The 25,131-nt window shown below is 41.7% G+C and overlaps 1 protein-coding gene across 2 annotated transcripts in view; it reads right to left on the bottom strand.

Moving 5' to 3' along the window:
* Positions 1 to 19,276: 19,276 nt before the first annotated feature.
* The window catches only part of EIPR1 (EARP complex and GARP complex interacting protein 1), a 99,686-nt gene continuing 93,831 nt past the window's right edge, over positions 19,277 to 25,131 (bottom strand). The window contains exons 10-11 of one of the 2 annotated variants that reach the window (XR_012775143.1): positions 24,078 to 24,277; positions 19,277 to 22,976 (exon numbers count right to left, since the gene is read on the bottom strand). The gene's annotated coding sequence lies outside the window, so the exon portion shown is untranslated. The remainder of the gene's footprint in view (positions 22,977 to 24,077; positions 24,278 to 25,131) is intronic. The other variant, XR_012775144.1, reaches the window with a different exon arrangement.

Raw genomic sequence — 25,131 nt, 5'->3', positions numbered from 1 at the left:
AGAACCCTCAAGGGGAAGAGAAGGTCTCTGGATCTGACAACAAAATGACAGGCACTGTGGATACTCCAACCCCCGTGACAGGCACTGCAGCTGAACCAGAGAACTAACCTGTGCTGGTATCAGTTGCCCCTACACACAAGAAGAAATCTTGGAAGTGAAAGTCAGCTCATTTAGTGAGGGATGATGAAAAAGCAGGGCCATCAAAAGAAGAGGAAGAGGAAGAACTCATAAATGAGACGGTAACCACCTGATCCCTATCCCTAAGTGAGCTACAAGATATGTGAAAAGATTTCAGCCATCGTCCAGGCGAGCACATGGTCACCTGGCTGCTCCGATGCTGGAATAACGGGGCCAGTAGCCTGGAATTAGAGGGTAGGGAAACCAAGCAGCTGGGATTCCTTTCTAGGGAAGGGGGCATTGACAAAGTGATTGGAAAAGGGGCACAAGTCCTCAGCCTCTGGAGGTGACTCCTGACAGGCAAGAAGGAAGGTATCCCTTCAAGGAAGATGTTATATGTCACCCAGGCAAGTGGACCACCATGGAGAGAGGTATCTAGTACCTGAGGGAATTAGCCATGTTGGAGGTGATTTATGATGACCTAGACAACAAGCAGGTATCCAAAGATCCAGATGAAGTCAGGTGCACACAACCCATGTGGTGGAAATTTGTATGAAGCACATCATCGTCATGTGCCAATTCATTGGCAGTAATGACCTGGAAAGACAGAGAGGGACAAATGGTGGATGAATTGGCTGACCAACTCTGGCAATACGAAGAGAGTCTCTCTTCCTCCCTCATCTCAGCTGTGGAGAAACTGGTCCAGCAACTGAAAGAGGATAGATCCTACTCTCCACCTGTATGGACCAGTATCTCAGCTACTAGGAGTAAGCGTTCCTCTGCTCAAGAGAGAGGATATAGAGGGTACGCACCATGGGGCACCCTATGGTTTTATCTGCATGACCATGGAGAAGACACGAGGAAGTGGGATGGAAAATCTACCTCGACCCTAGAGGCATGGGTATGTGAGTTGCAAGGGAAAACAATCACAAAAGGGGGTTCCTCCAGGAAAATTGCTACTCCAGTTTCCAGTGGGCAGTTCCCCATACAGAGTAGAAGGGCTGATCTCACTTCTGATCTTAATGAAGGGACTTCTGACTTGTATTTACAAGAAACGAATAACAAATATTATGACCAGGACTAAAGGGGCCCTGTCTCCAGCCAGGTGGAAGAAAGGGACAACTGAGTTTGTGGATTCGATGGCCTGGCACATCAGACCCACAGGAGTATAAGGCTCTAGTAGACACCAGTGCACAGTGTACCCTAATGCCATCAAGCTATACAGGGGCAGAACCCATCTGTATTTCTGGAGTGACAGGGGGATCCCAACAGCTAACTGTATTGGAGGCCAAAGCGAGCCTAACTGGGAATGAGTGGCAAAAGCACCCTGTTGTGACTGGCCCAGAGGCTCCGTGCATCCTTGGCATAGACTACCTCAGGAGAGGGTATTTCAAGGACCCAAAAGGGTACCAGTGGGCTTTTGGTATAGCTGCCTTGGAGATGGAGGAAATTAAACAGCTGTCCGCCTTGCCTGGTCTCTCAGAGGACCCTTCTGTTGTGGAGTTGCTGAGGGTCAAAGAACAACAGGTGCTGATCACCACCACAACAGTGCACCAGCAGCAATATCGCACCAACTGAGACCCCCCCCATTCCCATCCATAAACTGATTTGTCAACTGGAGAGCCAAGGAGTGATCAGCAAGAGTCCCTCACCCTTTAATAGTCCCATATGGCCAGTGAGAAAGTCTAATGGAGAGTGGAGACTAACAGTAGACTATCGTGGCCTGAATGAAGTCACACCGCCGCTGAGTGCTGCCATGCCGGACATGCTACAACTTCAGTAAGAACTGGAGACAAAAGCAGCCAAGCGGTATGCCACCATTGATATTGCTAATGCATTTTTCTCAATCCTTTTGGCAGCAGAATGCAGGCCACAGTTTGCTTTCACTTGGAGGGGCATCCAGTACACCTGGAACTGACTGCCCCAGGGGTGGAAACACAGCCCTACCATTTGCCATGGACTGATCCAGATGGCACTGGAACAGGGTGAGGCTCCAGAACATCTGCAATACATTGATGACATCATCGTATGGGGCAACACAGCAGAAGAAGCTTTTGAGAAAGGGAAGAAAATAGTCCAAATCCTTCTGAAAGCCAGTTTTGCCATAAAACAAAGTAAGGTCAAGGGACCTGCACAGGAGATCCAGTTTTTAGGAATAAAATGGCAAGATGGACATCGTCAGATCCCAATGGATGTGATCAACAAAGTAACAGCTATGTCTCTACCAACTAACAAAAAGGAAACACAAGCTTTCTTTTTGGAGAATGCATATTCCAAATTACAGTCTGATTGTAAGCCCTCTCTATCAACTGACCCAGAAGAAGAATAATTTCAAATGGGCCCTGAGCAATGACAAGCCTTTGAATACATTAAACAGGAGATAGTTCATGCAGTAGCTCTTGGGCCAGCCCGGGCAGGACAAGATGTAAACAATGTGCTTTACACTACAGCCGGGGAGAATGGCCCTACCTGGAGCCTCTGGCAGAAAGCACCAGGGGAGACTTGAGGTTGACCCTTAGGGTTTTGGAGTTGGGGATACAGAGGATCTGAGGCCCACTATACTCCAACTGAAAAAGAGATATTGGCAGCATATGAAGGGATTTGAGCTGCTTCAGAAGTGGTTGGTACTGAAGCGCAGCTCCTCCTGGCACCTCGATTGCCTGTGCTCAGCTGGATGTTCAAAGGGAGGGTCCCCTCTGCACATCATCCAACCGATGCTACGTGCAGTAAGTGGGTCACACTGATCACACAACGGGCTCAAACGGGAAACCCCAACCACTTAGGAATCTCGGAAGTGATCATGGATTGGCCAGAGGGCCAAAACTTCGGAGTGTCACCAGAGGAGGTGATACATGCTGAAGAGGCCCTGCTGTATAATAAACTACCAGAAAATGAGAAGCAATATGCTGTGTTCACTGATGGGTCCTGTCATCTTGTGGGAAAATATCAAAGGTGGAAAGCTGCTGTGTGGAGTCCTATACAAGTCACAGAAACTGCTGAAGGAGAAAGGGAATAGAGACAATTTGCAGAAGTGAAAGCCATCCAGCTGGCTTTAGATATTGCTGAATGAGGAAAAATAGCCAGTACTTTATCTCTATACTGACTCATGGATGGTGGCAAATGCCCTGTGGGGGTGGATACAGCAATGGAAGCAGAACAATTGGCAGTGCAGAGGCAAACCCAGCTGGGCTGCAGCATTGTGGCAAGGTATTGCTGCCCGGGTAGAGAACCTGTTGTTCACCTAAGTATGTTGTTCACCTAAGTATGTCACAAAAAGTATGTTCACCTAGACGCTCGTGTACCCAAGGGCTGGGCCACTGAGGAACATCAAAACAACCAGCAGGTGGATCAGGCTGCTAAGAGTGAAGTGGCTCAGGTGGATCTGGACTGGCAACATAAGGGTGAATTATTTATAGCTCAGAGGGCCCGTGACACCTCAGGCCATCAAGGAAGAGATGCAACATACAGATGGGCTCATGATCGAGGGGTGGACTTGACCATGGACACTATTGCACAGGTTATCCATGAATGGGAGACGCGCTGCAATCAAGCAAGCCAAGCGGTTAAAGCCTCTCTGGTATGGAGGGCGATGGCTGAAATATCAATATGGGGAGGCCTGGCAGATTGATTATCTCACACTCCCACAAACCCGCCAAGGCAAGCGCTACGTGCTTACAATGCTGGAAGCAACCACCGGATGGCTGGAAACATATCCCATGCCCCATGCCACCAGCTGGATCACTATCCTGGGCCTTGAAAAGCAAGTCCTATGGTGACGTGGCACCCCAGAAAGAATTGAATCAGACAACGAGACTCATTTCCGAAACAGCCTCATAGACACCTGGACCAAAGAGCACGGCATTGAGTGGGTATATCACATCCCCTATCATGCACCAGCCTCTGGGAAAATTGAACGATACAATGGACTGTTAAAGACTACACTGAGAGCAATGGGTGCTGGGACATTCAAACATTGGGTTACACATTTAGCAAAGGCCACCTGGCTAGTCAACACTAGGGGATCTGCCAATCGAGCTGGCCCTGCCCAATCAAAACTTTTACCTACTGTGGAGGGGGATAAAGTCCCTGTAGTGCACATAAAAAATATGCTGGGGGAGACACTCTGGGTTATTCTTGCCTTGGGCAAAGGCAAACCCATTCGTGAGATTGCTTTTGCTCAAGAACCTGGGTGCACTTGGTGGGTAATGTGAAAGGATGGGGAATTCCGCTGTGTACCTCAAGGGGATTTGATTTTGGGTGAGAATAGCCAATGATTTGAATGGTATGATGTTAATTGCTATATAATACTGTATGTCATCACTACTATGGTTGCTATATACCACACCAACAGTATTACAGTAAAAATCACCCGGATTAATGAAGAATGAATTTTGATGAAAACCAAGCGAAGTGCAGCAATGATAGAATGACACAAGTGCAGCGGTGGTGGAAACAGAACCAGCTTCAGCATGCAACAGTCCCACACCACACGCCATCTCTCCTGTTAATCTTTTATCCTCACAGTTAATTTATGTAGAAAAAAAAGGATAATTTGAGACATTTAAGACTGCTGACCATCTTCAAAGCAGAAGGACAGTAGTTCAAATATACTGTTTTATTGTTGTTAGTTGTGAACTCTGCAGATTTCTGCAAGATATCAGCCTAGAACTACTTGTGTACAAGTAACTAAAATCCCTTTTTCCCAAGAAAGAGAATCACATTCAGATGATTGTCTTATAACTGGAGTCAGGCAACTGAATTTGACTTTTGATAAATACTACTCACTGTTAGTACAAAACACTGAGCTGTACTATTTTGTTCCACTTTCTCCGATTAGTATATTTTAAGAAATAAAAAGTTCTCTTTTTTAGTGTCTTCTGATGAGCACTTCAGATAGTACCTTCCTGTGAAAAGCTGTAGTCTTTAACAAAGAGTACTGCTTGCTAAGAGATTTGGATGCATTAACAAAGAATTGTGAACAGTGACCAGTGCCTTGCTTTCCCATCTAAAACAGATGCTTCTATATTAAACAACTCATCCCAGCATCAAGATTGATTTATGGTGATTTAAAACAGAAGTTAGAAGGTTTTTTAAATTAATTTCAAGACATTTAAAATAATAATAAAAAAAGAATGCCTCACCAATATTCCTGGTTTAACATGCCTCAGATGATTAAATACAGGGAATAAACTCACTATACAGAAGCCATAAAAAATGCCACGGGTAAACCACAAGACCTTTGGCTTCTCCTGCACTGTGAGACACGCCAGGTAGCTTTCACATACATATACTGCAGCAAGGTTGAAAAATAGATTACGATGACAGAGTAGTACAAATCATCATAGAGCAGCACAGTGGTCAGAGCAGTAATAAACGTGCAATTGCTTTCACTGTAACTTTGATGGCCAAGAGAGCAGAGGTTGGGGAAGGAAAAGGGGAAAAGTCTCTATTATCTAGCTGAAGATGGTCTCAGCTTGCTAAACAAGGAAACGTTACTTCTTTGTCTTGCTTTGCCCAGTATGGTACCTCAATATATTGTTACACCTTCACTAAAAAAACAAATGAAGCCAGAGTGCCTGGTTAGACTACTAGCATCAAGGGACATCATTCTGAATTCCCACACTTTCTAATGTAAATTCAGTGTCTACTCATTTACTACTGAGAATTATATATTGACAAACAAGCAACCAGTGCTCTGAAGCCTGAGTGCTGTCTAATGGGCAGGAGCTCTGTGCCTCTCAGTAATGCAGCACATGCCAATATGCCATACAATCTGCTCTTTACTACCAATGTTATTCTTTCACTGTCTCTAGCAAATAGCTGCACTTCAACAGTAGCAGGAGCCATTGCCTCCCACAAAGGCAAGACCTTTTGCTCAGCAGATTTCTGAAAAAACAGCAGCTCCCACCTCACGTCCCTGCTCAGGAGAAGCAGCTACCTCACACAGGAGTGAGCTGAAACATTGCCTTTGCATGAGAAAGTATCTCCTCTGTGTGACACCATACCTCTTCCTTTTCCACCTCTTCGGCACTGGTTCCGTCTTTATCATGTACTAGATCACTCATTGACTTTTGCAGGAGCAAAACCAAGATACTGAACAGAATATGAAGTTCTTATTCCAGTGAGTTTCTGTTTATAAGCTTTTATTATTTAAAATGCATGGCTTCCTGCTTATCTGATCGCAGTTCACAATGAAAACCCCTACAGTCATCCACGGACTGCCGCACCTTTTAGGTATTCTCCAGATTCTTCTCAGAATTTCTTCTTCCATACTCTTTACCTCCCACTTTCACAGCTGGATAGTTCACATGCCAGGCAAGATCTTAGAAAGATTCCTCACTTAAATATCTTAGTTTCATATTACATCTTAGGTACATATTAAATATTTCTTTGAACAGAGTGGTCTTCATTTACTGGTGCTGCCAGTTTAAGTGGGGCAGAGTTTTATTTCCAACATATGACTAAGTGCTTCTATATTCCACAAGAGTGATTATCATATTTAGGTAATATTCTGTCTCTCCTGTGTTAATTGTTATTTTTTTCTTTCAACTGTTTAGTATATACAACTAAAAGAAAACGATGGCTATTCCTCATTGCATGAGAATTTACCTAGCTGCACATAACACTGTTACTATACAACAACTGCTCGCATAACTTTCTATTCCTGAAATACTGTCATCTGGGGAAAAAAATTAAAGAATATGAAAATACAATGGTAACTTTATTTATCTAATCAAAGTAAGAAAGTTTGTATGGGCATCCAAAGAAAAAGGGCTTTTACTGATACATCCATATTTTACCACGCAGCCTGGATTCCACATCAAACAAACTGTTAAAAACGCATCTTCTCTTGAAATATAAAACCACTATCTACAGCAAAAGTACTGCCTACTAATTCTCCCAGCCCACAGACAGACATTTTTGTGCATTCTAAAGAAACAGGAAAGGCAGTGATAGCCCCCAGAACTGGGAATTGTGCAAGGAGAAATCCTAACAGAAATTCAACCCCTTGACATGAGGAATGCATATATAAGACAATGTAAACTCTTAAATGAAGGTTATATTTTTTAATGGAGGTACAATACACAGAAAAATATAAGCCAGATTGTATTTACATACTAGCATGACAGAAATTGACCTGTGTTGTTTTAACAAATCTAATTTGGAGGTTTGATTTCACCTCTTTCATTCAATTTTGAAAGTTCTAAATTTTAGGTTTTACAGAAAACCTGAAAAATCAAAATTCTTGCTTTCATTTACTAAAATTTTTTAGTTCAGCACACTATTATGGAAAAAATATCAGAATGATGATACGAATCAGAATTTTCCCACACGCTCTTTTTGCAAAGTACAGGCAAGATTGAAAAAATCTCACAAAGAAATCATTTAAGCAGCCCTTTTTTAACAGAAAACTTTCCTATGCATTGTCTCATAAGCAAATTCCCAACTGGTGAGCAAATCTCTCCTGTAAGACCGACAGCTCTTCGCTTGGTACATCCCAGTGTTGCCTGGATGATCTGGGCTTCAGGTTTTTTGCTGATTATTGGAACCACAGTTTACTCATGTCATTAAAAGTTCGGGCATGTCTCTTTCTCAACAGCTATAGTATAACTCACATCTAAGGCGGGACATGTCATCTTGTTTTGTATTTCCATCCCTAGTTGGTGTCCTTTTGAACCAGTTAGGGAAATGGTACTCCCTGCTGCACACTTGGCTCTGCCTCCCACAGCAACACTTTCACAGCAGGAGTAGATTGGGGTAGAGTGGGACCAATACTGCAAATGCAGGGCAGCGAGTACATGGATCGGGGTAAACCAGGAATCTGCAGAGGTCAGCAGCGTTGGAAGAACAGAGTTTTGCCTCCCAAGCCTGAGGTGCTGGTTACTGATGGCTCCTGCGGTGAGGAGAGAAAGAGGGGAGAACAAAAAGCTAATTGAAAAGAGGACTGAAAGCCCTGAAGAGTCAGGCTTGCTGCTCCAATTCCTGCTGGAAGGATGAGGGGTGCAGGCCAATGACTCTACTTTGGGTAACATCGACCTCCCTCCTCTTGGTGATAACAGCCTTGCCTCCACTCAGCTTCTGCTACCGAGAGGAGATGCAGCAAGCCTGGCTTTGTGGGGCCCTGGACGACCCAAAGCTGTCAGCCCCCCTAAGCTGTTTTGCCACCCTCAGCAAACATCTACCCCAGACTTGGCCTCAACATCTAACATGCCTAGAGCCAAGCCTTGGGTCAGGGCCTCAGAGAAGTGCCAGAGTTGAGGTTTCAGCAGCCACATGCTGGAAGAGCAAACAAAAGGACTACATCCAAAAGGATTCCATCCCAGTAGTCGGCTACAGCCTCTGTGAACTTTTAAAGCTAGAACTGGAAGAGAGTGTCTCATGTGAGCTAGTGTGAATCCTTCATCCCAGCTATGGTATAATTACATCATTCTGCTTGACAACGTGACATAGAGGGGGCAATAAAATATCCATTTCACAGTGAGGCTGGTATGACATGGCTACTATGGATGGTTAGGCTACTTAATTTATGTTTCAGAACTCATCTGAATTCATTAAGCATTTCCTACTATATTCAGCCTTGCTATAGATAGCTGCTTATAAAGGTTATAAGAAATAAACACTTTAGGCATGGGAAATTTATTTCTTCCTTCAACCTGACTATCTTTTGTGAAATTGTGTGCTATAGAGCAATAACTACAATATCTAATTTATAGAAAGCATGAAAACTAAATATTTCAAACTTGCAGAATGGTAGAGAGTTGCAAATATGCTAGAGGAAGAATGAAAACAAACAAACAAACAAACAAAAAGAAAATGCTTAAGGCACTGAAGGTGCCCCAAACAATGAAGATTAATGGTTTACATTGTTTATATATTTTTGAAGAATGCTTTCAAGAAAGCCACTTACCACTTTCTGTGCTTTTTGCATTTGAAAAATAATTAAACATGAGGTGGGATCTTTAAAGAAGACAACAAGGCAAATATTTCCTGAATTCTGACAAAGCGAGAAGGTAAATATGTGAAGACCTGACTGGAACAAAATAGAATCCCTCAACTGACTGCATTGTTTGCTGTCCTTTAAAAACAGGCTAACCCACTGTGCAGTTCATTAGTATTCTAATTGCCAAGTAGTGCTCAGTGGTTGTCTCAGGCTGTCTGATTAAAAATTAAACAAAATTAATTTTTTTCCATTGCCAGATGCACTGAAGTCTTTTTTTTTTTTAATTAAACTCCCTTCCCAACACTTAAGATCACATGCCATCATAGCAGAGCAGTAACTGACCATACTTTGCAAGAATAGATCATGAAAGACTATTTAATTCTGAATTACAGTGCAGAGGTTTTATTCTTATAATGCATTGCTGTTGTTCTGTTCATTTCAGCTGACCTTTGTATTCTCCAAGGGTGAAAGAAAAACTGATGGGACTGTGATCATAGAGCATGGCAAACAGCTCCATGACCTACAACCAGCTATGGAGCACACGAGACATCTTGTTTCCATCTCTAAATAGACATTGTGCTTTGGTAAGGATGTTCTTGCGGACATGATCTTGGCTGCTGAACTGACTCAGTCAGACATTTAAAAGTAACATCTGGGCACTAACCATCTAAATACTCTCTTCCAATTATACATTTATCTAATATAAAACTGTACCAACAGGTGTTTCCCTGAATCATGATGCTATTAACAAATATCAATGGAATGTAATGTTTCTATAACGCTGAAAAGGATGACCTAAAAACTGAATTTCTGGATAGAGTCTCAAGATCCTGGGGTACATTTTCAGGCACATCCACAGACATCTTCTGTTCAATTTAACTGAGTAAATCACTTAAACTACCTTGTGCCTTTGTTTCCTGTTATTACAATGGGGATCTTTTTTTCTCTCTGTTACAGCTGGATATTATGCAAATAAAATTAATCGTGTTAAGTGTACAGACACTGTATTTGTAGAGAACAAAACAGATTCTATATTGAGAATATCGAGATTAAAAGGACCCAGAGCATTCCCAAGACACAAGAAAAATATACACTTATTTTAAGCTACGGCCAAGCAGAATAACATGTCGGTCAGTTTGATCAAGGACAAGAGAAGAGTCATGTTAGACTCTGGGTTTGTTGAAGATTAGACCATGCCCTCTTGTTTTGTTCGTTTTAAGCATGCTGTCAGTGACACTATGGCATTCGTAAAACCATCTTAAAAGGTAGCAGCAAAAGGAAAAGTAGTGGACGTGCTAAGGCTGCATTAACAAATGTATCAAAAACTTCAGAAAAAAACCTGAATGAACCTATGCTAGTCTCTTGCGAGACAGAACTACTGTTCTGTTTGTAACCAGGCTCTCTTATGCTGGAAACAATGTACAAAGGCAAATACAGACTATGCCAATAAGGTGATCGAGTTAGGGATTTTTCATTTTCCAGTTGTCATGGTTAAAAATGATTGGTGGCAACAAACCAGAGCTAAAGAACCACAGAAATTTTTAAATACAAATCAATTTATGCTCTCCTCCAGATATTTTTGAGAGTTGTCAAGTATTGCTATGATAGTCAACCTTCTTGCAGTATTTCCGTGTGGCTTCCTCACTCTCTTAAGCAGTTGCAGGTACACAGCCAGAGACACTAGAGCTGGGTTTGCTATCATTTTTTGGGTAAGACTCAACTGAATTCTTCTTGCCCCATGGAAATGTTGGTCTCATTTGCAAGATTATGCCTAAAAAATTAAAGACAAAGACTAGGAAATTAAATTAAACGCCAAATTTGTTCCCTTGAAACAGGGGCCATATTCTTATGAGAAGTAAACATGTTATCTGCAGTGGTGGACTGGAGCAGATGGAGAGAAAAGCAAAAGAAAGAATTAAAATAACCAGGGCAACTTGTTCAAAGTCATTGAATCTATATAGATTTACATCAGATGGGGCCATGATTGTGGGTTAGCATGTATTTTCTTAAAATCAATTTATTGGCCTTTTAAAGTTGATCTGAAAACTGTCAGACCTTTCATATTTTATACTTGATTGTCAGAGTCCTTCCTGTTTTAACACAGAAAGTGTTCAATGCTCAAAAGCTTCAATGATAGCCCGCACAATCTAGAAAAGAACAGGAACAATAGTATGATGTGGCGGTAAAAGTTTCTCCCACTTTAGACTAGAAAAGAATAACACTAACAATGCTGTTGCTGCTTAGTAAAAAAAGCTTCTTCCCTCTTCCTCCGCTCCCACCCCAAGTGTGAACAACCTTGGTTGAGCTGGTTTTGAATTCAGAGTAATGGAATCTCATGGCTCTGCACCAAAAGGAGAATTTCTGTCCCCCATGCTGTAGAAGTTCTTTGCTTTATACTAAAGAAATAAAAAGGTACTTAAAAAAAAAGAAATCTTAAACCAAGATCAGATTTTTTTTTTTCATCTGAAGTCAACAAAGAAACTGAATACTGAGAAAGATTGCCTTTTGGTGTATAGGACATTTAAGAATCATTTTCTAAATTTTGGCAAGACACAACATTAAGATTTTTATGAAACATGCAGAAGTACAGGAAAAAATTAAGTACTCTCTCTCTTGCTATTAATATTTGGTTAGGTATCCTTTTCCATTTAAACAGACAATGTTAATGATGATTCTCCAAAGACTTCAACACAAGTCTACCTAGTTTCATGGATTCATCAACTCTACAAGTGCAAACCTGTTTGTACACCTTGGCAGAAGAGACATAACTATTTTACAAATATCGTAACCAACCTAACAACTACTGCAGCCACAGCAAAGGTTTCATCATCATCAGTGAGCTTTGTTATCAGGCTCACCTTCCCCTGGTTGTACTCATATGGTGATGGTAGTTTTCATACATGCTCCAGACAGGTTTATATAGTTTCACGATCCAAATACACACATGAACACACATTTAATAAGTCTTTCAAAAATTATTGTTTAAAATGTGGAGAAGAGCATAGATCTAAGTAAGGAAATGGTTATTTATGGAGGTCAGATTGCACTCCTAGGGAAGACAGAGAATCACTGCACTACATCATATCAAAGACATCTAACCCGTACCCTACCTCCACAACAGGCCAGTAGAAATGCTTCAAGATTATAAAAGAACATGGCCAGTTCAGCAGTGTTGTGGTTTAGCCCCAGTCGGCAATTAAGTACCACACAGCTGCTCGCTCAGCCTTCCCCCCCGGTGGGATGGGGGAGAGAATCGGAAGAGCAAAAGTAAGAAAAATTGTGGGTTGAGATAAAGACAGTTTAATAATTGGAACAAAAACAAACAAACAAACAAACAATTGTAATGAGAAGGAAAAGAACAAGAGAGCAAGAGAGGAACAAAACGGGGCGGGGGGGGAACAGTGATACAACCGCTCACCACCCGCCGACTGATGCCCAGCCAGTCCCCAAGCAGCGATCGCTACCCCCCCCGGCCAACTCCCCCCAGTTCATATACTGAGCATGGCATCATATGGTATGGAATAGCCCTTTGGCCAGTTTGGGTCAACTGTCCTGGCTGTGCTCCCCCCAGCTTCTCGTGCACCTGGCACAGCATGGGAAGCTGAAAAGTCCCTGACCAGTGTAAACACCACCTAGCAACAGCCAAACCATCAGCATGTTATCAACATTATTCTCATACTAAAATCCAAAACACAGAACTATATCAGCTACTAGGAAGAAAATTAACTCTACCCCAGCCGAAACCAGGACAGTATAATCACCTGTTCAGTTCCCAGCAATCCAGAGTAAAGACTTTGGAGGCAAAAGTTGTGTGGGAACTAGTGGCTATGATAGCCACCCTTGAAACTATTGTCCATGAACATGCCTAAGCCTTTTTTAATTCCTTTCTTCCTTTGGTTTTTGCTCCACCAGTGGTGAGTTCCACCATGAAAATTGTCTCCTATGAGAAAAAGTATTTTTTGTTTTAAACTTGCTACCGTGTATTTTCACTGGACGTATTACGAGAAACAGAGAAAGACTCCTTGCTGTTCATTTTACTCCTCAGCATTTATTTGTTTTAGAAAAATTATATTTTATGAGCTGCATCTCATAGTTGCAGAGATAGTTAATATACATCTGGGGATATTGCTAAGGTTGAAAAAGTTTCCTATATGCGTGTAGAGAGGATTAAAGTTTGTCTTACCTGTTCTTCCATTTATTCTACCTTCTCCCAAACTTTTCAGATCAAATTCTTCTCAAAAATTACAATAATTTGGAAACAAGAATTTACAAACCACAATCTGCAACCTAAATTACAATTTTTAGCAATAAAAAAAAAAGCTCACTTAAATGCTCTGCCTCCTTTTGAAGTGTAGATGCCTCAGGTGAGAAGTGATAGGAATATAAACCATGAAGAGTTTAACAGAGCAGCTGCAGACTTCAGAAGTGATTCAGTGACCATGGATGCCTGTGGATCAGGTGCTTATGAGGCCTGATGGGTAAGTGCCCACACATTTTTTAAGACTGCCACATGAGATCCTTTAGTAAAGTTTAAATAGGTGATATATCAGGCTCAAAGCCGATATAGTATTGAAAGGAATTTTATTATGGAACTATTAACAGCAACTCACACAGGGTATTTAGGGGCAGTTAATACTTGTACTATTACAAAATACCTTAAGTATGAATAGCTGTACTAAGGTAAATGTCTGTGTTTGGAGTTAAAATTAGCTCTACAAGCTTTCATGTCTAAATGTAAAGTATCTACTATGACCAAAATATTGCAGGTTTTAAACTAAAAGCATTCTTTTCTGCAATGAAATAGTCTTGGCACCTTAAAAAAAAAAAATCAGCAGCTTTAAACTCCCCCAATGTCACCTGCTAGGCTTAAACATTGTATAACCAACAGCTGAGTAATCCAAAAAAGCAGAATCCCACCATGCCAAAACTTAAACTTCACCCAGATGTGACTTCATTCCCCAGGCTGTGACTTTGCAAATTCTTTTTCAGAAGGTGAACTAAAGCGAATGGTGCTAGATCTGTAGTAAAGGGCACCTCTCTAGCATTACCATTTTTCACCAGAAACACCTACAGCTTCCCATTCCACCTATAAAGGAAACTGCCTACACTGCGGAGGAAGAACCAAGAAATATTGGCCTGCCCTGATGTTAAATCATTATGGCTACGACAGGCATTCCTACACATGATGCATGTGCAGCTGCAAATAAGGTCACCGTGTTGTTCTCCTTGGCAGTTAACACTGTGCGCTGAACATCCTGGCTTCCATTTTAAATTTACACTAAATTCACTCCCTTAAAAATTAGATGAAAAATTTGCAAAGTAATTAGATTTCTATGTCTAATTAGCGAAGACTTAATTCACTACTGATATATTTCACCTTTCTGTGAGCTCCTTTAGCAATGACTTTCACATATTCAGAGCTTTCCATACTACTGAGCTCCAAACTAATTTACAAACTTTGGATATTATTATGTACTGTGACAGTAAATAATAGAATCCCCAGATTTAGAGGTATGTTAGATCCTGGCCTCCCTTAAAACATCCACATTTTCAGATAAAATCAGGGCTTCTGGGCTTACCACAGTCACAGTGTATGCACAAACCAGGTCAACCCCGTGTGTGCAGTCAGTCCTATACACACGGGCTGCATCAACAGCCTGGCACAGATAATGTCCAAGTGCTTCCTAACCATTATAATTACTGTGAAAGCACAGAACACCTGGCAGTGCATACACACACATTTCTGTCATCATTTAGAGTAAATCAGTATGGCACTGATAAAAGTCAATGGCAATGAGCTTATTTAAAACAGATAGCGACCTGGTCTTGAAGAACCTACCTCTGCCAATTACATGAATTCATTTTAGCAAAGCAGTGCCGTACTTTCTAAGAGAGCCTTGTTAGTACTAGCTTAGCATTAGCTTGGCTACGTTTGGAAAAACAGGATCCAATTCACTTGCTTATTGCAGCAGTATGGCGTAGTAAAGACAGGATTCACTAAGAACGACTGTTGAAGACAGCTTAGTGAGAATGTGCCGATGATAAATATTATTTAAATAATCTCACTACAAGACAGCGTCTCTCATCATGGATGCTGGCCAAGTGCTTTGAATATTTTGTGAGTTAGTGCAGCCAGAGGCAAAAACAAACCCAACAGTCACCAGGAGGATTTGTGGGGCTTCCCCTGGTAGTTTCCCATCCAAGTACAATGCATGCTTTGTGAGATCTGATACTACATGTGGCAGGGCTGCTGCTAAGAGGGTCACCATGGGATTATTTTAATGTTCACTGAAATGGAAGCAATTTATTACATACTGCAGTAGCATCGCTTTCATTCAAATTATAAGAGGTTGCAAGTAGCCTTTTAAATCTGCTTTGCCTTTCCCTCTGGTACCAGCTTACCTTCAAGCTTCTTGGAAAGATGATGCTCTGTGAAGCAGGCTTCGGAGGTTACACTAAGAACAGAGCATTCAGTAAGTACCCTGTTGACCTCCCAGAGCATGCAGGGTTAGAAACATACATCTGCATGCGTAAATTGGGTTTCCCCAATGGCCTAAGAAGAGGATGCATCTGCGGAACAAGTTTTGCACTTACCTGAATATTATCATAAAACATTTACATGATTTAATTAGATTATGTAAATGCTTTACTCCGATTTGAAGCTTTGAAAATCATAATGTCATGCTCTAAATTATGCAAGTATTGAAAATGCTTTTCACAGCAGAAGCAAACACACAAGTGAGACAGTCCTGCCACATGCCCTTCTGCTGTTCTCTACTCACCAAAGACCACACAGAATGCATTACTGTAATCCTGACTTTTTCTATTAACATTTTCTGCACAGACTGTAGTTATTTTGTGCCCTAATTTTATGCTAAGCTGCAAATCCAAATTTGATTTGGAAAACGTTTTGTGGTTTATCCACATCCCCACTAAGGAGCAGATTTTTCACAATGTCCTCCCCACCATTCTCTGACACAGTGTGCACTTCATGGCAAGGAGATCTCAGCAAGGAGATTCAGTAGGAGTTATTGATGGAAGCATCTTCCTAACTGCTGAGCAGTGAAAAAGGCAAGTAGGTAAAACCTTAGCAAACATTTTTCTCTTAAGTTAACTTATTTCTACTGTTCTTCTGGATAGGATAGTGCTGCCACAATACTGAGCACACGTCACTAAGAGATCCTGCACCCCATCGGGCATTCTTTAAACTATACAAAACAGGCATTTATATTATCTACAGAAATAAGTTTCGGCAGGTAGGAATGGTACCAAATTATCTGGAAACAAAAGGAGCCACCATTAGAGACAAAAGAACCATCACGAATTAATTCCAGGAATTAACATGTACTCATGGAAAAGTCACCAAACTTGGGTAGCTGAATTTTAGCAGGACTTTGTTATTCAGAATATCACTTATTTTCCAATACAAACTGAGTGCACCAGCTTCATCTTCAACACAGCTGCTCGTTGTGTCTGAAATACCTACGTCTGATGTACTCCACCAGACAGATTGCCCTAATGGGCTCTAAAGCATGTACCACTTTACATTAGGGTCACAAATCTTTCTATGCAGTCAGAATACCTCACCCCCAAATCCTACTGTTTCCCCCATATTCTGACCCTGTGTGCTGGTTTTGGCTGGGATAGAGTTAATTTTCTTCATAGTAGCTATGAAGTGGGGCTTAGCCATAGTATGGGGCTATGGTTTGGACTTGTGCTGAAAACAGTGTTGATAATACAGGGATGTTTTCGTTGCTGCTGAGCAGTGCTTACACAGTGTCAAGGCCTTTTCTGCTCCTCACCCCACCCCACCAGCGAGGAGGCTGGGGGTGCACAAGAAGTTGGGAGAGGACACGGCTGGGACAGCTGACCCCAACTGACCAAAGGGCTATTCCATACCATATGGCGTCATGCTCAGCATATAAACCTGGGGGAAGAAGAAGGAAGGGGGGGATATTCGGAGGGATGGCATTTTGTCTTCCCAAGTAACCATTACGCGTGAGGGAGCCCTGCTTTGCTGGAGATGGCTGAACATCTGCCTGCCCATGGGAAGTAGTGAATTAATTCCTTGTTTTGCTTGTGTGCACAGCTTTTGCTTTACCTATTAAACTGTCTTTATCTCAACCCACGAGTTTTCTCAGGTTTACCCTTCCGATTCTCTCCCCCATCCTACCAGGGGGAGTAAGCGAGCGGCTGTGTGGGGATTAGCTGCCAGCTGGGGTTAAACCACGATACCCCGCCCCACCCCACCCCACCCAAAGATCATGGAAAGAATAAAAAATAAAAAATAATTAAAAAAAAAAAAAAGAAAATAAACTTTAAGTTTATGAAAAATCCTGAAATGCTTGAGTTCCAAGGCAAGGGAACTTTGAGAATAACATCTCAGAGATATTTTTTTTCTTCCTGTGCAAGCATAGGGCTGTTCTTCACCACACGGGGAAAGGACCTACCCCATAGCTCTTCAGCCATGCATGACCGGAGAATAGTTCATATGCAGGCCAGGTCGTGTCATATGATCATTGGTATATCCGTGCTGATACAAACCATCTGGGGTAATGCGTATCTCTAGTGGCAGCCTACATTCCTGGCTCATCATAGCCTAATCTTGCACAGATTAGGACTCTTGGGAAAGCTGCTCTCTCAGCAACCCTTTGTCATCTGTGGCATGCTGCCCAGCTTTGGTTATGACTTCTGAGAAAGCTGATGAGTTGTGAGAAAAGGCTGTATGAAAGTCTACGGGGAAAAGCCACACAGGATAAACACAAAATTGCAGACAGAGGTAATACTGTTGCGATGGGAAACATTAGTACCTCACGGATTCAATAGGGAAAAGACACCAAATTGCAAAGGTATAAAATCCTAAAGGCACAAATGGAGCTGGAAGATGGCAACGCTACAACAGAGGATCGGTGTGACAGGTACGCTTCATGCCCCCCCTCCTCTAATAAAGATGGGGGCTTTGCATGGCGATCACCGGCTTTTTGCCCCTTTTGTGCTCTGCCGTGCCCCTGGCACGTACACATCTCGGCAGGGGAGCAGGAGAGGCGGGACCCCTTGGTCACCAGACTGGGCCCACAGCCAGTGAGGCGCCGTGGCTCGGAGAAGCTTCTAGCCCATGACCAGTTATGACCACCGCTCTGATCCGACCCAGGGTATAAATGGGGCACCGTCAGAGACACCCTTTGAGCGTGGTCCTCTTGGAGCAGCGGGCCTGCGTTCGGGACCTCTCCCCTCGGGTTGGGACACTGCCTGAGGAAACTTCCCGGGATTGAGTGCCCTCCCCTCCTGTGGCGAGTGATTTCTCCTGGACAGATCCTTGAGTGAGCCCTCACGCCCCCCCGCCCTGGGTGAGCGACTGGATTTTCTGGGTACCCGCGAGAGGGAGTGCGTCCCCCTCTGTGAGCGAGTGTGCGCGCGCACTTTGGGTCATCATTCTTGTGGGGAATTCTTGCCGTGTAGTAACAATACCCCGACTGACGCCTCGAACCTGTTACGTGTTAAATGTTACTAGACTGTTGATTGGTTTCAGTTTACCCCTGTTTCTCATTGGTTTCTGTTGTGTGGTTTTGGCCGTTTTGTGAAATACATTTGTTTGAGCTTGTCCCTCGTTTGAGTTAGTTTCAGTGTACCTCTGTGACAATCACTTCCAAGCAGCACACAGTACAACCCTTCCCCGGTCTACTGGCACCTTCCTGGCCAGCACAATTCACTTCAGGTGTCTTACCAGACATGGGGAATACACTAGCGCTAGACCCAGGAGCTTGTTAAATTTTCACCTGTATCCTGCTTGCAGAGTCTCTTTGCACATTTCAAAAGATACTGAACTGACTAACACAGAGACAAACAGAAGCCACTGCCTTTTCCCACATACCCTATCCTGCTTGCAGCTCTCAGATTATTATAAATATCTTGATCATGACAACAGGAAGATATTTGTCTGCCACACACTTACTCCACTTCCTCCCTAGCTCTGCTTGCTTGAAGGCCTCCCATTCTCTGCCTGACCCCAGCCAGTCGTCACAACACTGTAACCTCCTCACCTTCCTGTTTTACAGTGCCCTTTACATTCAGTACTCTTTCTAGGACTAGCCACCCACAATGTCATTCTTTTCTCGCTACGTAGGAAAGTTACAGCAGATGAATGATAAACTCGTAGGGACAAATTTATTTTTAAATGTTTCATACACCACTCTTCAGGGACGCACTGGAGCTCCCTTTGCTGTAAGGACAGAATTGATGCTGATCACCACTCCAGAAAAATTCACAAAACCCAGAAGTGAAGTATTCATAAAACTTGTCATCTGAAAATAATTTGCTACAAACAAATGTAAAAAACTATGCCCCCCCAACTGAACAGTAAAGTGGTTTTCAAACACTAAATAGTAAAACTCTCATTATTCTTCCCAGCAGACATTATCCTACAATGCATAAACCAGAACTGACTCAGCCTCTGTCATGGGCAATACCAGAAGAGCTCAAGGTACTTACTCTCCAGTTCTAATGGGTCTTAAGTCAGCTCATAAGGCTGTCATACAGGCCTGGCAGCAAAATTAAATTGCTCTTATTCCAGGTTCCACAATGTCTTTCCTGTGTTGGAATCCTTGAGATGAAGCTCCCAATCCAAAATTGCACCCTCCTGTGGTTATCGGAGAGAATAAATTGAGCACAGCTGACTGAAATCATCCTGATTCAATTATTTCATGAACACTTCAACTAACCACATTTATCAGCCTCCTAAACTCATAAATCATAGCAAACTCTGTTGGGAAATTCGAAATTGACGTGTTCCCGCCTGAATCAGAGAAAGCAGTAGGCATCTGACAGCCTTGAGGAGCAGCCTTGTGTGAGCTGATTGGAATTTCTAGCAGTATTAATCTTAATAACCTCAGGTAGCTTCCTCCCCACAGCCTATGTCTTCCTGCGCAAGCAGTGAGGGAGGGAGCGCTGCAACAATTACTCCCTCATTCTCTCCAGCTGACTCAGTTTTCTGATGAATATGAACATGTCAGTCATGCTTAGCCTTCATCCACAGCTCTTCTCAGCCCTCAGCAATGACCAGTCCAAACCCTGTAGAATTTAAATTGTGATTTAAGCCTTCAAGTATAGGACACAGGAACAGAAAACAGAATACCTCCCGATACAGCAGCATGAAAATACTTAAAAACAGAAGCAGCTTTTCCCTCTGTCTTACAAGAAGTGCCTGTGAACTGCAACAGAAATTTGTACAGCATTTATCCAAGTCATTCAAACAATAGACTGAAGATATTCAAACAGCATTAACACTGAAAACAGATGATTAACACAGAGATCAGAAATATGCATCTATCTAGGAAACTGATTCCAAGTAACTGTCACTCACATCTGACAGGATGGTCAGAACAGTTGTTGAAGCTCTCTGGTATTTGCTTTGCAAAGGATTAAACAGCTCCCATTGTGATGAAGCTTTCATTTGTGCTTTTCCTAACAGGCTTTCCAATAATGATATATCTACCAGATTTCTCCCATTTTACCCAGATTGACTTATAGAAAAAAAGCAATGGCATCAAAGTATCTATGGCTCCATCTACCTACCAGCTGCTATCAGCAGACATGTATGCACCCAAGCCTAACTCTTTTGTAGTTGCAAATAAATGTGTTACGCAGCCACTCTCCTAAGGATAAAGAAACATTCTTAATTTTAAGAAGATGCTTTCCTCTTTGTGCTGGTGTATCACTATCCTGAGTAGCATAACCCTTTTTTGGAAGCAGTTTTAGATAGGTAAACCTCTGATTAAAATACTGGTATGTGTATACTGAGACACGGCTGAAAGTACTCAAATGAGTGTTTTACCCCACCAGCTGCATGCTGGAAAACAGATCATTCTTGTTCACGATCTCTGCAAAGTCAAATTCCAGGTATTCTCTCTCCCCGCCCTGCCCCAATTTCCAGGCACAGAGTAAGAGGATGGTTCATTACTTACTTTAGCAGAAACTCTTTCCCATTATAAGAAACTAAGAGAATATGTTTGGTTGGTTTAATTTTTTTTCTCATGTGTGTTTGAAGACAAGTTAAATTTACCATTATATACTATGTTGTACCCATCCTCTTTGGAAAACAGAGAGGTGTAAGGGAAATCATACAAACATTCGGATTATAATTCTGGCTATTCTGTGTAACACAATGGATAATCCACACTTTGTTGCATGGATGTGATCACATCATTTCTGGTATTTGCTAGTATTTTGACTGGTGTTTATAAAAAAATCCAAGTAAAAAGAAACCCCAAAACTTTCATAATTTGGCTAAAATTTCCTCACTCTGAAACAGATTTCCTTATCCAACTCCATGCACTGCTGTTCCACATAGCTCCAAATATCAATACCATTTCTGCTGTTTTCCAGTCTGTCTTGCCTTCTCAGTCCCCTGCAAATTTTTAGAAACTGGCAGCGGTTCAGCGAATTTGTCTGCCAAGTCTATTACCACCCCAGGATTCAGCTCATCTAGACTTGCCGATTAGTATGTGGTATCTTTGGGTTTTCCAAGGTTTCCCATACTCTTCTAAATTCATTCTGTTTAAAAGCTTTTCCATAGTTTCTCCTGCCAAAATCCTGAACTTGGGGCAGTGTCAGAATAAATGGACAATTTGCTAAGAAGGTACATTAGAGGTCCTCCCTGCTCAGCCCAGCTGCTTGGCAGCTGTTGCTATAGCTCCAGGGCAACAGCAACCCACATATTTGCCATGCATCTCCACACAGGGAGCTTGGCTCCTGGATTTAGTAAGACTCATTCATCTCTTTTTCCCCAAAGCTATCTTCTGTGCTGGAGCACTAAAACCCCTTTATGAAGTTGGGGCTGCTGGAGCACCAAAAGCTGTAGCATCAAAACGGGGGATTTTCTCAAGAACAGCTCAAAATTCTTTTGCTGTAAGGTAAGTCAGTGTGGAAGGGATGATGTGCTTCAGATACTTCATTAATCACATCTAATATCTTGAGTTGTTCTCACTAGGACACTCCCCCGAAGTCATAGACGGGGATAAACAGTGTCTGTCATAAACAGATGCTTTTGCAGATATAACTGGTGTGACTCAAGAAATAGCCCACTTGAAATTTTCTTCCTGCCTCTCAGGGTACTGCTCCCTCGGGCTGATTACCCAATATGACAATTTTGCACCGAAACGGACTACAACTGCTCACACATGCAGTTACAACCTGATCTCTGAAAAGAATAATGATCAGCTGAAAATCCTAACCCCTTAAAACCTATGAGTTAGGACTAATAACTTACGGATCAACAAGAACATGTTTCTTTATGCCTTGACAGCAACTACCCCGCATGAACCATCTCCAATATCAGAACTAAAATGTTGCAATGTAAACCAGCAATTCTCTAGCACTTAAACCAGTTAACACAGGGAGAGTAACATGGAAGATTTTAAGGAACTTTAGTATCATAGCTAAAACAAGGAAACGAAAATTATTCTCCATTTTTTTACTCCTTATAGCTTTCTCTTTACTTCGTTTACTGCCAATTTCTTCCATCTTTCCTATTTCTGTTTTCCAAACCGATCTTTCCCTGATCTTGTCTTTCTCAATTCACTTTTCACTCTGTATTTGTCAGTCTTCCTTTCACTTTTTCTTTCTCTTTTGTCTTTTTCTCCAAATCTGTGTGTCATTTTCTTCTCACTTCGCTAGTTCCTCACTGACCAAAGTGGCAGGTGGAATGAGCAGGAGCAATGTGCAAATTGTTCTGGACAGTATCCATGGCTTCACACCCAGCAGCTCCGTTTATGGGAAGGCCAGGCTTCTCTAAAAACTGATTTGCACTTTTCTCTCAGTCACTTCACTTGCTATTCCAGAAATCATAGGCTTTTTGCAGCCTCAGAACGGAATTCATACCACAGGCTCCACAACAGAGTTTTAAGCGCTTTCTTCATATCCCCTAGAAAAAGGAAAAAAAAAAAAAAAAAAAAAAAAAAAAAGAGACCCTTGACATCCTCTGTGAAGCCAAATAGCAGCTCTATAGCATTATGAGCTTGTATCCAAATACTGAACTTAAAAGTTATCATTACCTACTTTTCATTGCTTCAGTTATGTCAAAGGTGTATCTACCTTGTGGTGTCTTACCATCTCAGACTATAGTCAGATGATACTGTTGAAGACCATCTTAAACAAGCCGCAGAATTTTAGTCTCAAATACTGCAAGAGGTACCAGGCTGTAAGACTTGGTAATTATGAATGAAGAGACAAACACAGAACTAATGCTTTCTGTTGTCAGCTGGAAAATACAATGGTCAGGCAGCTTAATTCTTTACAAAGCACTCTTTTCAACTAATTTTAGTGTTGAGCATAATCCAGATCATATGGCTTCTTATTTCCACTCACCTTTGTGAAATGAAAAGGTATGAGGTAAGGAAAATTTATCTAGAGCAAATATTAAGTCTACCCATGCCATCCAATACATGTTCTTCATTAGTTCTAATGTTGGCAAGCAGTTCACTAACTTCATGGGCTTCAGGACAGGTCAGGCTAATTTTAGCGCTGACACCAGAAGCAAAGTCCAGGTCAGTAATGAGGGGTTTTGCTTTTCAGTGTTTGGTAGTGTTTTTTTTAATTTGAAGTTAGTACCATTTTTAGTTCAAGTGAAACAGATTGTTATTTCAAGCTTCTCATTAAATAGCCAGGACTGACTTCAGTCAGTTTCATTTAGATCATGCTTAAAACCTTTTTAAAAATATTATCAATTCCTTTCTCCTTCAATAATTCGCTTTCCATGGAATAAAAATACCACATCTCAAGCATTTTTGTAATTCCATACCAGACACATATTAGATTGGTGACAGAGAAAATATTTTCAGCACCAAATCTGGAATAAAACAAGTTTTTAGATGGCAACATTGACAATCTCACATTTTTAAGGAATACCATAATTCACATTTTCAAAACCAAACCCTATTAAAGCTCCTTACCTGGACACAGTCTGCAAAGTAAGAAAAATAATTTAAGAGGTGTTTGTTTGAAAACACAACAATTATGTGCTTACCTATGCTGATATGTGGCTGTATGAACAGCATTCTCTATGAGACACTGAAACAACCCAGTGCTGTGAGATCAGTTAGATCATGATTTGAATTTCCGAAGCAGTGATGGACTCCTTGCTGTACAGAAATCAGCTTGCCTCCACAGTCTTACTGCCAAGGAGTGTTTTGGAACAAGGTAGTTTCCCAAAATAATACTGAGATTCTGTAAGAAAATGATCTGAGACATGAGTGTTTTCTGAAATTCCCTAAAACACAAGTTACAACCAAAGTAAACAGTTGTGAGAGAGAAACATGCAGGACCAACATGCTGTCTCAGCACTAGAGACAAAGCTTTAGAGAATAAGTTACTATTTTTAACTTCTATTTTTGACCTTTACTGGCAAATAGCACATGTCCAGGGAAGTAAGTAAAGACTGGACAAGCACACAGGGATTCTCTGCCAGTACTCTTTGTAGTGTCCAGCAATTCATGGTTCAAAAGGATTTTCTAAGCCAGAGATGCTTGCCTTTATATTTAGCAGCCTTTAATGGATTCATGTTTCAAGTACTGGTTCAGTTACTTTCAAGTCATGTAAACTTTAACATTAATGAGATGATTTTTTTTGTTTCTTTGGGTGTTGGTTTGTTTGTTTTTTTTTTTTTTGTTTGGTTTTTTTTTTTTGGGGGGGGGGGGTATTAAAGAGGAGTGCCATAGCTCACCTGCATGCCTGTGGAGACTACCTCATTTTGTATGTTTTGAGCAACCACCTGCAGATTCCATTTAATAACCTCTAGTTCTGGTATCAGGAGAGACGGTGAACAATCACTCCCTATTCATCCTCTCCCTCTGCCACTTGTGATTTTATGGACTTCTATCATTCCCTCTCAACCATCTGCCTTTCAGTCTATTTAGTTATCCTCATACAGGTGTTGCATGCTATTCATCATTCCTGTCACCCTCCTGTAAAATCTTTCCCAGTTTTACTACATTGGGTTTGAGATGGAAGAAACCAGAACTACACACAGTATTCAAGATGCATATACCCCACAGATTTATAAATAACTACTATTTAATGGA

Source organism: Mycteria americana, chromosome 3 (genome assembly GCF_035582795.1).
Source record: "Mycteria americana isolate JAX WOST 10 ecotype Jacksonville Zoo and Gardens chromosome 3, USCA_MyAme_1.0, whole genome shotgun sequence".
Classification (NCBI taxonomy): Eukaryota; Metazoa; Chordata; class Aves; order Ciconiiformes; family Ciconiidae; genus Mycteria; species Mycteria americana.
The sequence above is the reverse complement of the archived record's forward strand: the minus strand, read 5'-3'. Positions and strand labels throughout refer to the sequence as shown.